Below are 13,897 nucleotides of genomic sequence, written 5' to 3'. Positions count from 1 at the left end.
TGTATAACATATCCTATTCGTTTTTTTGCTATTTTAATGTGAAAAAAATTGCATATTACAGTTTTAAACCAAACCATCGTACCACAAAGTTAAACATTTGTTAGTGATGCACAGCGGAGAGTGACGGGGCATGCAGGGTCATAAGCTGGAGTCAGACCTGCAACATCAGGACCGCATGGTGCGCATGTCGGCCTAAGAGTGAACCCCATCACCAATAGTAATACCAGCTTATAAAACAGAGCCTTTTGTTTTCTTATTCCACAGCTACACACCATGTGATTGTAGCAGAGAGAGAGAGAGAAAGAGAGAAAGAAAGACAGATAGTAAAGTTTGGGAGAGGGGTACAGAGAGAGAAAGAAAGAGCCGGGCAGGAGCCAATTTTCCATGATGTGGGATGAACTGAGGATGGGTGAAGGGTGCGAGGAGATTCGGAAAGCTTTTAGTGTGTGTGTGTGTGTGTTCCCGCTAACTAGACGCAGACAGACGTACTATTGAGTAAAGCCAACAGCTAACAGGGTTCATAAGAAAAGCTGGCTAACACACGCACACACACACACACACACACGCACCAAACATCAGATTCCTATCAGCACCCATCTCTGCACTAATACCTCTCCAAGACTCCTGTTCAGAGTGCTGTGCAGCAGATGTCAGACAGAGAGAGGGAGAGAGAGAGAGAGAGAGAGAGAGAGAGAGGGAGAGAGAGAGAGAGAGAGAGAGAGAGAGAGAGAGAGAGAGAGAGAGAGACAGACAGACAGACAGACAGACAGACAGACAGAGAAATAAAGGCTGATGAAGAGAGAGAGCAGGACAGGGAGCAAATTTGAATTTCAAATCCAGAATGCGTAATTTAAATTACCCAGTTTATATAGATCAATTCAAGCCAAAAACCCTACATCAGACATCAAATTACTCCATCATTCTGCCGCTCTTCTATGAAAAAAAAGTCAGTATATCGCAAGTGAGAGAGCGGGAGATGGAGAGAGAGAGATGGAGAGAGAGAGACAGATAGAGCAAGAGAGAGAGGGAAAGAAGGGGAGAGGAAGAGGGAAAGAAGGGGAGAGGGAGCCTCGGCTTCTGTGTGTCTCTTTTCCCTTGAACTTCATATCAAACGCTTTTTATCATTTGATTTCTGAGAAATCAGAGTACATGTAAACACACTCTCCTCCAAATCAAGCCAGCGAGCCAAGCGAATTAGAGGCACAGCTCTGAAGTTGCGGTGCAGTTAAAGACTAAAGTTATCTATTTTACAATAAACTCTGGACCGACTGTATAAACTACCCAGATACACTTTCCTCCTCCCTCCTTGCTGTGGTCTAAACATTGCCTTTTTCCACTTAGCTTAGCCAGCAATATCCTGCGCATTCTGACAAAAGGCATTACACCTTTTGTGTCTCAAAGCCTTAGGAAATCCACCGGGCTTAGTGGGCAGCCTTGATTAATGCCACTTAACTAAGAGCTAGCTCTCTCTGCATCAAGGCTCATTACTTAGACCTAGCAAGTACAATCCGAAGAGAGTTATGATTGAACGAGTACAATGCCTGTGGAGCTTAATTGTCTTCAGTTATGCCAAGGCCTAAATATTGTTTGTCATGAATCTATTTTTGCTTTTTGTCTGTATTCTGGCAAGCCATGCATTTTCTGAAGTCAATTTAGAAAGTGTGTTTACTTGCTTGGCAGGGGTTAAATAAACCAATTTGTTCCTGAAAAGTAGGCTGTGTTAGTGTAAGACCTGAAAACATTTTTCTGTTTAACATTTGAATTCGGAGGCTCTCGGTCTAGTTTACCCTGTGTGTGGTGTCCTCAGATAAGAGGCAAATAAAGTGTCTGTTTAGTTTAATCAAGTGCATGTTAAATTTTGCTCTTGACTATTTGAAAACACCATTTTGCCATAGCCTAATGAGTCTGTAGGAGGTGTGCAAGTATCTCTTGTACAACTCATTGTGGACCCACATTGCAGGAGTAAAACATATATTATAGTTGTCAGGTGAAAACCTCGTAATTCCAGTTTTGGTGACTTAAATGTTTTAAATTGAAGGATCACATGCTCCTCTATGGGTCGAGGAAATTCTACGACCGCTTTGGCTTATGAAACCTTTCTAAACCCATTGGATACACCTTGGAGATACAAGGTTTTCACCAACCACAGCAACATTTAAATGAGTGAAAAGATACCACCTTTTCCCCTTTATTCTTATTTCTTTATATAGCACATCTCTATTGCTCATGATCACTCAAGGGATTTGATATGTGTTACTCCTCCTTTGACCCCTGCTTATTATTGTTAGTTGCTTGAAATTTTAATGATCTAGGAATTTTAGGAAGGAAGTTTATTCTGCTGTTGCACTCACTGTAAGATTACCATTACACGATTCTCATTTTAAAGACTGGAATAAGAGTGAGAAGAACATGCGGCAAGGTTTAGTTGTGATGAGAAATCCCAACTGGATTGTATTTCATTAATATTCGTGAAATGAGCACGAACTCTGAAACACACAAATTACGAGAAGATGACGAAGAAGAAGAAGACGAGCACAAATTGGAGACGCCATTTTCACATGAAAAGGTTAGCTAATGGTTAAGTTTAGGCAATTAAAACAATTATAGTTATAGGTTAGGGTTAAGGTTATGGTCATGGATAAATAAGAAACACTTTTGCTAAAAATGAAAACTTAATTCTCAGTAGAAAACTTCTTCTCATGAGTTGGGAATTAAAGCCAGGTTGTTATAGGTAAATATATCTGCCACGGTGCTATTTCAGTGTCTAACTACCTCCTGTTTCTAGTCGTGTCTCCTTCACACAATCCTTTTCGTGGTGGGAAACCATCAGGAGACCAGGAGACCTCATCTGACAGAGGAGAATGAGGAGGTGGTGGGATGCAAAAGGCAAACGAACTGAGGTGATACACCCAGTGCAGGAAGTGTAATGACTGGATAATTGGATGGTTGGACATGACCAGCATTACCTCCCAGGGAGAAAAACCATTTGGAGAGCTGCGTGTGTGAAAGTGCTGCCGCTGTGTGGTAAGTAGATTAGAAGATGAGAGTCTCTCCTCCCAAACTTGTGTCATGAACTCCAATTGCTGTGGATAAGAGAATTAGAGGTGGTGAAGCCGTGCGTTTGAATTGCCTGGTCGGGTACAGTCAGCCCATTAGGCCAACAGATGGCTGGCTGGTTCCCTTAGCACGGACACAGGGCAACTTAACGAGAGAGAGGCTGACTCAGCGCTGCTTACGGCACTATGAGTGTGTGTGTGTGTGTGTGTGTGTGTGTGAAAGAGAGAAGTGTGTGTGATACAGAGATAGAGTGTGTGACAGGCAGAGAGAGAGAGATAGAGAGCTGGAGAGAGTCTGACTCAGTGTGGCTTATGGAAATATATGTATGTGTGTGTGTGTGTGTGCATGAATACGCATGTTTGTTGTTAGCGTACACTCTGTCCAAGCAGCTATCAAGTGCGTGAATACATGGATCCGCCCACATAGCTCCGCCCACATAGCGCCATCTGCTCTGCTGTCTCATGCCCTCTGAGTGTTTGGGTTATACAAATAATTTTTTTTTAAAGATATTTTTTTGGCCCATTTTCACCTTTATTCAACAGTTGAAAGTAGAGAGAGACGGCAAAGATTGTGAGAGAAATAGGAATGACATGCGACAAAGGTCTTGGGTCAGATTCAAACCCGGAGCGTTGCGTTATTGCGTTACCCGTAATTTGGCTAGTACAGCGTAAAAATGGCAATTATGGAATTTCAGGGTTCGTTGCTATGGTGACAACACAAGTCTGGGAATTAAGGCTGTAAAGTCTGTCACACTCGCTTGAGAACTGTGCAGATGAGTCCGTTAGCAAACTGTCAAAACTCAACTGAAAGCTAACGTTAGCGATGAGGCTAACGTAGCTTTATCACAGACTGAACTTCTCTCTCTAGCTCTTCTAGTCAACATTAGCATGTTAGCAATCCATGGCAGCAAGGAGACAGAGAAGCTTTGGTTTATTCAGTTTAGTCGGTTACGGAAGCTAGCTCAATGGTTCACATAGAAATGGCCGCCGCTCTGACCGTCCTGGAACATTGATTTGAATGGGATTGTCGTTAAATACAATACAGAAGAGTACACACATTGTGAAATGATCAAGGATAACTGATTTGGAGTCAGCCAAAAGCTCCTTCTTTAAAGGTTGAAATGGGAATCTGCGGGGTTTCCATTCATTTGATTTTGTGTCTTTGCGTCTCCATGTTATTTCCCCTGGGCTCCGGTGTGTGTGAAGGTTAGAGGGATGTGAGCTGAGGGACGGTGCAGAGCGTCCGCATGAGGTACAAAGTCAATGTCAGCCTTCACTAATAATAAAAAGGATTCTTTTAAAACGGGCTGTTGAAGGGGAATCAGACAGGTGGTCTGGGGACAGGGAATGGATATGGGAATGGATGTGGGAATTAAAGTGGAATTCTGCAAGATTCATATTTCGTCTCCATCTTTGTTGCTCAGCGCTCATTGCTGTAGTGTTTCTGCGCTGCACTTCCCAGAGATCAGCTGTCAATCAAACAGTGTGGGCGGAGCTTGGATTTTCTGTTGATGCAGTTTGAGTTTCTCTTTTCTTTGTCTGTTCGGCTATCGCTGCTCATGCTAACTACCCAGCTCTTCTTCTTCTGTTGATTCCAAACAAACTACTGTTGTTTGAAGTAAAACAGATCACTTCCTGTGAGCCAGAGGATTTTTCCCAGGAAAGATCTACCAGACACCGAGTGTTTTGTTTTGATTTGGTTTTTATTAGGAACTCTTTTAGCCCAAGGTCTACTCTTCCAAGAGTCCTACACTACACAAAAACACTCTTTAATCAGTACATAGTTAAAACAATTTGTCAAGCAATAATAGCCTGCACACAATTGCTGAGAGCAGCAACATTAAAAGCTTTCATAAAGTGGGTACAGGTTGAATCACTATTGTGTTATAGCCATCGGCGATGGAGAGTAGCAAAACAGATATATAGGCCACAGGAAAATGCAATGAAGCGATTCTGTCCAAATTACCTCTCATGAAATTGTCACTCAATGTCTCTACCATGTCTCTACCAAAGTTTGTATGTTGTATATTCTGAAAAACGAAAAATAAAAAATATATCTATAAAAAAAAAGAAAATGCTACAGATTATTACATTATAGACGTGGACTAGTGATGAGGAAGTTGCCAGTTTGAATCCAGGTTAGGAAAACGAATGAGTAAAGCTCTCCCTCCTTTAACGACTACAAGGCGCACAGCAAGGCATTCAACCCCAAACTAATGAATGTCCAATCAGTGGACAACACTAATCAATAATCCAATAAAACAAGAGCTAGTAGTCAATTATCTCACCGTTATTTCAAAATAATTTTGACATGTCTGTGCTGTCATAAAATGTGTGTGTGTGTGTGTGTGTGTGTGTGTGTGTGTGTGTGTGTGTGTGTGTACGTACGTGTGCACAGATGCTGAATGCAAATTGCTGTTGGAACATCAACCCCTAACTTCAATGCCAGCTTACCACAGAATGACCAGTTGTAACTTGAGTGATGACTGAGTTACAGATGAGACAAAAAAAGAAAAGAAAGGTGAGCGTGATAAAGGAGGAAGAGAGAGAGAGACAGAGACAAACAAGGAATGAGAGAGTAAGGCAGAAAAAGAGAAACAGACCGAAAGAGGAAGAGACAGAGATTTTCCTATTTCCAGTCTGCTGGAAGTGGGGCGCAGTCAGCCTGCAGGCTAGAGACGAATCAAGCATACCTCCTCTCTCTCTCTCTCTCTCTCTCTCTCTCTCTCTCTCTCTATCTCTCTCTCTCTCTCTCTCTCTCTCTCTCCCTTTCTCTCTCCTGAGCCAAAGAAGACAACAAGAGAGCTGTATGTGATTTCAGCATCTGGGGAGAGAGGTGGAGAAAACAATATACTCTTCATAGTTATTTCTGTCTCCCTTGGGATGGAAGGGAATGGGTCACACACACACACACACACACACACACACACACACACACACACATATAGGCATACCCCTACGTCAAACTCACAGATTTTTCCTATTGATTCCCACAATCCCAGGTCTCTGTATGTTGCTCTATAGCAGCATAACAACACCATGTTTTCAGGTATACACTGTACATTCTACTTCCCTTGAGTTTAAGATGTAAAGAAATGGAAACCGATTCCAGAAATCAACACTTTCCTCTCCTGCAGTGACCGCCTGTTCAGATTCTCTGGGTTCAGCAGGAAGGCAGCAGTATATCCAACAAACACACACAAGCAATTTAACACCTTACACTTCCGCTGTGGGCTTAAGCATACAGCAATCCCATGCATTTGTAAATGTAATCTAGTCTAATAGCATAACCAACAGAGGAAAACTAATTCAAACAGCACTCAAGGCGAAGCACCACAGGTGAATATAAAAAACAAATCCTTTCATCCTGTAATTATGAAATTATAGATGTTGAATATGGACACAAATGAAAACACTTTGTCTATTGTGACTTTTATTTACTTTATTAACATTCAAATTCATTCATAAACACATGAACATTTGCATAACAGTTTAAATTAGCATAAGAAGCTAAATATTCTAATATCATAAAATCCAATCCAACCAAAATTGGCATTTTCACCTGTGGTGCCTTGCCTTTGCGTGCTCACACACACACACGCACACACACACACACACACACACCTCCGTATGTGCATTCGGAAATTCACAGCTATAACTTGTAGGCAACTACTGCAACAACTAGTTATTTTCTTGGCTTATGAAATATCTTTGTAGCTAAAGCATTTAAACCCTCACCCTAACCCTGTAAATTCTTTTTCAATTAAATGTTTTAATTACAAGTTTCTTTGCACATTTTATAGGCCTCCAAGGACACCAACTGCAGTATTTGTTTGTCTTTTGTGCAAATACCTTTCAGGACTCACTAATGACTCATCAGTGACCGGTAAAGATTCAAGAATTCTGTTATGGAGAGAGAACAAAGATTGTCAAGGTGAAACTGTAAGAGCTTTACTCTTTTCTGACAAAACTCCACACTGACGAAATGGAATGAAAGAGAGGATCAGAGGAGGAGAGGAAGAATTGCTGTCGTGAGCCGCCGTGTTGCTGACCGTCAGTCCTCCTAACCCGTGTGTTACGGACAAAAGAGGGATGATGCATAAACGGAGGGAAATATAGCCCTCTGTTTCCTGAGTGTGCACCACGGGCTCTCTGTGGGCTCCATATATCTCTGTCGCTATTGGCTGAGCGGTGAAATAGAGGCCGGCAGGTCCTGCTGACTGCATGGCTCTGCTGCGGACAGGATCGCCAGTGTTATAACGAATAAAGAGGTAAAATAGAGCTGTTTTTCACCGCTCAGCTGTGTCTGTTTCTGCACAAGCCTGCAATTCACTCTTTATTATCCAGCATGCCTCCATAGAAGAACCATTTCTGGACCAAGGTTCTGTAAGGAACCATTTCTGCACTCCTTTGCTTAGACACCTGCATTGTGTTTTTGTTTATCTGCCCTTGTAGAGCCTCATTTGCAATTGTACAATATATACTATGGAGGGGTTTGGTTATTTCCCACATTTATGCCATCACCCACCATCCAATAACTAAGGATTAAGAATCCCAAAGAACCATATATGTTTCTTTGGGATATTAAAAGGTTCTCGAAAGGTTCTTTGTGAAAGCAGAAATGGTTCTTCTATGGCATCACTTTCGGTTCACACCTTTCTTTTTCTGTGTGTAGAAAGACAGACACAAAGACAGACACAGGCACAGACACAAAATTTCCTGGCAAATGAAATACTTCAATCCAAACAACTCAAGGCTTCAAGTGTGCAATGCTTTAAGTGATTAAGGCGTAAAACGATCCTCGAGCAGCGCTGAGGCTGATGCAGCTTTCTGCATCGGGGGTTCGTAGGATCTCCAACGCTTTTCGCTCACATGTGACACAGATCTGATGTTTTATTGATCAGTGTGAACAGCAAAAAAAGCTGCGGGACCACAGGGATACGTGGTGCAAAATGGGATCCTAAGATATGCGACCTACATGAGTATTTGAATGCGTGATGAGGGCGGAAAGTTGGGAAGCAGAGCCAACTTTTTAATGAGCTGCAGCAGAATTGCGCAGACATTCCGACAGCGCGGAAAAGAGGGAATTCTGGGAATGTCCTAATCAGCCAAGCTGATGGCCTCCAGATAAGATGGATAATCAGCGATAGGGACAAATGGCTGTTTGCTGATGGAGGGAGATGGGAGAAACGTGTGCTCCAATGACACCCATTCACCAGATCAAAAGCCCTGGCCAGGAACTCTGGGATTGGTGTTTGATGTCTGATTGGTGAAATTGTGGGCAATCTAATGCGTGTGTGTGTAATGTGTGTGTAACATAAGTGTTTATGATTGTATGCGTGTGTCTGTGTGATGGGTTTGATATGTGCACGATGCGTCTGCCTGTGTGTGTATGCATATGTGCAACGTGTGTGCATGTGTACTCACTGCATAATGCCCTACATCTGCTTCCATGTTTGTATGATCCCATCTGCCTGTGTGGTAAGCCACACAGCTTCAATCCGTCTGATGAGAGCCGCCCTTCTTCTTTGATTTTGATTTGATATACTTGGATGTTATTAATTTGTTAATAGTGGGTTGGGTGTCGGGGCGTAGGATCAGCTAGTTAGTGCCGAGCAGGTAGAGCTCAAAGGAAAATAAAAAAAAATCCTCCACAACACTGTTAAAACACAGCTGTTGGTGATGCAGCTTGCATTCCTGAGTCCATTTTGTTGCTTGGTGTATTTTTCTTATTCTATAACCGGGTAAACAGACGATGTGATGTTACGTTGAGATATTTGCAGTGTAGCTACAATGGAGTTTGATATCAGAAAAAATATTTCAGCGATCTAAAACATCAGCGGTTAACGTCAGGTTTTGGTGTCAGTCCCTCAGAATCAAAGAGCGAGGGCTTCTTTCTAGAGCCGCCATTTTGCACCAAGAGACGTTCAACAGTCATACAGAGGAGAAATCCATCGGAGAAGAGGAGAGAGACCAATTTCTCCACCCACAGGAGCAGGAGAGAGACCAGAATGCAATGCAGCCACAAGACATGTTGACGTTTTGAGTAAAGGGGCGCGACTATCCTCGCTTTGCCTCCACTAGAAAAACTCTCGCTCCACTATCACTGTCGCTCTCCCCACCCACACACATATAACCCATTCTCTGGGGGTTATCAAAAGGCATTCTGGGAAATGTTGGAAATCACTACGTGAGGACGAGGCAGGTTGAGGGAAGTAAGTGACAAATGACTTCATCACAAAATAACCCCTGGAATGCGTTGAACATCATAAATTGATCGTATCTTACTATCTAAGATTTTCGGAGGCTGGATTTGTCCTTCGAGGAACTGAAGCGTGAAGTCGCACTGGATTAGAGCGTCAGCTGAGTGTCTAAAAAGTAAGAGTAGCAGAGCAGAGGCAGCGAGGCCTTGATCAAAACCATTTTTTGGGCCGCTCTGCTCTGCCTTGCCTTGCCGTGTCGCAGCCCAAACATTATTCCAGCTGATTACACGCCAATTCCCATCAAGAGCCGCCCGCTCTGCCCCGCCCTGATTAACACCAACCACCGGCCCGCTGCAATGTGTTCAGTATGGGACTTTTTTTTTAGTGTTTCCTTCCTGCTTTCTTTTGGTCTTTCTCTCATTCTTGCTCTTTTTCTGTCTAATTACCTCTTGTTCTCATTCTTTTACCCTCTCCTCTATTGCTTTTTCTCTTCCTCTCCATCTCTCCTGTATCTTAGCTCACTTTCTTTACTTCCAACGCTTTTTTTGTTTACTTGTTCATTTGTTTCTTTCTTTCTTTCTTTTGTTCTTTCTGTCTTATGATTTCTCTCTTTCTTTACGTCTTTATGTCTTCTTTTACGGTGGGTTTCTTTCTTACTTTCTTTCTTTCTTTCTCACTTTCTTATGATTTCCACATCAACAGTTTCCTCTGGATTGCAGCCACCAACACAATAAAAATCAGAGACAACCCTTTGCAAAAATGCTGACGGAGAGTCGCGTGGAGTTTGGTACGATTCCTTGTGCAATTTCAAAACAATTTAGACACAACGAGACCTGTGGAAAAGAAGAAGAAGAAGGAGAAGAAGAAGAAGAAGAAGAAGAAGAAGAAGAAAGCCCATTGAGCTTTTAATGAATGCTGAAAGCTATCTGTGTCATCAGTATAAGTTGATGGGAGCTGCCATGATTCTCCAAGAATATGAGAGAGAAAAATGGGGAAAGGACTGGTTTTCGTTTCAAAACGAACCAGATACAGAACAGAACATTTGACATTTGGTTAATTATTTTATTCAAAGTAACCTACAGTATCATTGTTTTCATTATGAGCAGCCCCACTATCCTCTCCTCCACCTGTCCTCACAAGCGTCTTTTCTCTCTCAGATGTTGCAGATGGACCTGAGCAGGCGTTCTGTAACACACAGCTCCAACAACACTGCAGCACGCTTGCAGGACAATGTGTGGGTGTGTGTACAGAACCAAATACAAGTGTTTAAGTGATAGTGAAGCTTCATTTTGAAATGCCTTGAAATGAGTTGGTGGACAGGTCATGAAAAACAAAAACAAAGAATTAAATTGACTCTATAAAAATATGACAATGGACAGAAACAAATAGAATGTGTGTGTGCGAAACCGCTGCTGGTGGCCTGTACACACACATACGCCGCACGCGCGCACACACACACACACACACACACACTTACACACACACACACACACACACACAGAAGCAGCGCTGAAGAGAACCTTGTGGCTACATGCCTTTACACTTGCGTATGACTTAAGCTGTGCCCAGCTGTTGCACATTGACAAGACTGCAGCCAGCAGTGTGTGTTTGCGTGTGTGTGTGTGTGTGTGTGTGTGTGTGTGCAGGACTGCTAGCTATTTCCTGAGTAGTCTGTTGTGATAGCAAGTGCAGCTGCTTCTCTCTGTGCCTCTATATAATAGAAAAGGCTGACATTTAAATCCCGACTCCTGTGTGGCAGGAGTGCTTACTGTATTTACTGTATATACGTGTGTGTGTGTGTGTGTGTGTGTGTGTGTGTGTGTGTGTGTGAGTGTTGGGGAGAGAGAGAGAGTAGTAGAGAGTGACATGTCATAGTCACCCGCGTTTTCAGATTTCCATTGAACTTGTGAGCTTTCTAATGCTATTGACATTTGTCATGATTATTATTTTAATCTTAATAGGCCTACTCATTCTTTTTATATATATATATTCTTTATATGGTCAAGCCAATAAAGCCTCATTGAATTGAATCATATTTTGTGATATTTTATTTAATTCAAAGTCGTCCAGCTGCCTAAATGTGACACACAATGCAAATGAACTGATCTGGTTTTAAGAAATCTTTCATTCCAACTGCAGTATCACTGTTGAACAAATCAGGATATATAAGAGATGTTTTTAACTTTGTTTTTAATTGCTATCTGTCTGTTTTTTGTGTGACAAGCTGACGCAAGCCAAAGAAAAATGTCCATGTTGTTTACAATAATGGACAAGAAAGTTTTCTTGAATCTCGAATCTTGAATCTGACATGAGCATTCGATGAAGTTTGCATGAACGAGCCTGCCACACATCATGAACACGCCTCTGTCAGACCTGGGCGGCCCTGCACCCAAACACTCACTCAGCTTTCCCAGCATGCATCCTGTCTGACATGCAGGCGCTGACCAGCGCAGCTGATACACACATCAAACCTTAAAAAAACATCTCTGCAACACCCAACCACCAGTCCTGCTTCAGCCAGACTGACAGATAAGGTATAATGTAACGTATGAAACTCACTTCACGCCACATGCAAATCATTTTAAAGTCCCCATGAAATGAAATGAACTCCCATTGCTTTTACTTCCTGGAAAACGCAATATCTTTCATGGTGACCTCATGCTGCACCAGGAGGCGTAAATATGATTTCCAACCAATAAAACCATCAGATTTTTTAACAGTCCCGCCCCTCCACACTCCTCCCATCAAACAAAACTGCCTTTCTCTCCCTGACTCATATTCCATTGGTTTAGACTTTTGAATTCTCCCTCGCTGCATTATTAACAGGAAATAAGATCATTTTTTCAAAACATATTGGAGAAAAAATTGTCATCTGAAGTTTGTCATTCAATACCTCTAACATTTGGAGGATCCGGTCTGTAAAAGTGTTGCCAATTGGACCTAATTTACATACTATCCTTTAAAAAGTACCACACTGCAAAAAGAAATGAAAGCACTTCAACTTAAGAACATGTTTCCTTGCTGCCTTGGAACTGAAGTGGACTGAAACGGTGCTGAGTAGTCAGGTCGAAGTTTATTATTGTTCTGATGTAGTAAAGCTCCGTCACACAAACACAACAAGTCTCTATCCTTTAACTTCATCCAGACTGTGTGTGCTAAAAAAGCTAATAATGTTTCTCATCAAGCTGCTGTGTGATCAGTTTAGTGAATGTTCAGCAAGATGAAACTGACAAACACGTCTATATATGATTAAAGATTCAGAGTCAGGTTCAGGTTAAACTGCACCATGGGTTTTTAATTTGGCCGTGTCGGTGCAACCTGGAGTTATCGGTCATTTAGTGAGGGCAGGCGGCACTTGTGTTGAAAAGACAGATATCTTCATTTTGAAATGAAACTCTTCAGTTTTAAGGATTTATTTCGCGGGTTAGATTAATAATTTTGGTGAAAAAAAAAAAACCCTCACTTCATTTCCTGAAAACAGCTAGAAGATCAGTGATCTGAAGGATGATATTTTAACATTACAAACCGAGAGGACTTAATCTTCCGAAGCAACTGTAGTGAAACGTACAGGTATTGCATTAGCTAATCTCACAATCATAGCACTTTCTTTCTCTAATTTAAAAGCTAATCTTCCACGACACAAACTCCACGCCAGACTCGCTGCCGAGAGAAAAAACCAAATCATCAATGAATTTTTAATGTGAGGCACTTTTGGCTGAAATAACTTTATTAATAGCAGGACTTGGAGCATGACAGTGTTCTTTGAGATTGCCAAAGAAAGCATGAGGCAGAGAAGAAAAGCGGTTTCATGTGTGTGTGTGTGTGTGTGTGTGTGTGTGTGTGTGTGTGTGTGTGTGTGTGTGTTGGGGAGATAGAGAAAGTCAGAGTGAAAGTGAGAGAAAATCAGAGACAAAGAAAGAGTGAAAGGCAGCAGATTGTGTGTTTGCATGGGGGTTGTGTGTTTATGCATGTGTGCACATTTACATTTATTTTGTGTGTGTGTGTGTGTGTGTGTGTGTGTGAGGGACCTTCTGGTCTTGTGTTGGAGTGTGTGAAGAGATTTTCCATCCATTAGGGTGGCCGCACTCCCAGACAGACGCGCACACACACACACACACACACACACACTCTCTCTCTCTCTCTCTCTCTCTGAAGGCGTAGAGAAATGCACTCTGAGATCCAATAACTCAGCTTAGTAAATACACTAATTATATAATCTTGTGCATGATGTATCACATTTTGGATGGGTGTTTTCAGCGTGTGTGTGTGTGTGTGTGAAAGGTCGTCGCGCCCAGGGAAGGCACACACGGAGAACAAACAGGGCGACGGAGATAAAAGAGAAAAAAAAGAAGAAAAGATGGAATTAGTGCAACAAAACAGCAGTCAGCTTTCTCTCTGTTCTGTATTTTTATCTTAATTAATCCAGGAGAGCTCGACTAAGTATGAATACTCTTTTCCAGCAACTCAAAGGCATCTTATTAGTAGTTTGCTGAAGAAGCGGAGACTGCTACTAATTCACTTTTTCCCCAGCCGATCCTGGGATTTGAACTGGCGATCATCGCGGTCGCTCGCCTGCTTCTCCACCTTCTACTCCCCCCCCCCCCATACATCAGCTGTGTTTAATATGCGTTTCAAATG

At 42.2% G+C, this 13,897-nt stretch overlaps 1 protein-coding gene across 1 annotated transcript in view; it reads right to left on the bottom strand.

Moving 5' to 3' along the window:
- Nucleotides 1-13,897, bottom strand: part of kcnq5a (potassium voltage-gated channel, KQT-like subfamily, member 5a) — a 115,840-nt gene that overhangs the window by 46,440 nt on the left and 55,503 nt on the right. The window lies entirely within an intron of this gene.

The sequence above is a fragment of the Centroberyx gerrardi genome, chromosome 15 (genome assembly GCF_048128805.1).
Source record: "Centroberyx gerrardi isolate f3 chromosome 15, fCenGer3.hap1.cur.20231027, whole genome shotgun sequence".
Taxonomy (NCBI): domain Eukaryota; kingdom Metazoa; phylum Chordata; class Actinopteri; order Beryciformes; family Berycidae; genus Centroberyx; species Centroberyx gerrardi.
Note: the sequence above shows the minus strand (reverse complement) of the source record. Positions and strands in the feature narration are given on the sequence as shown.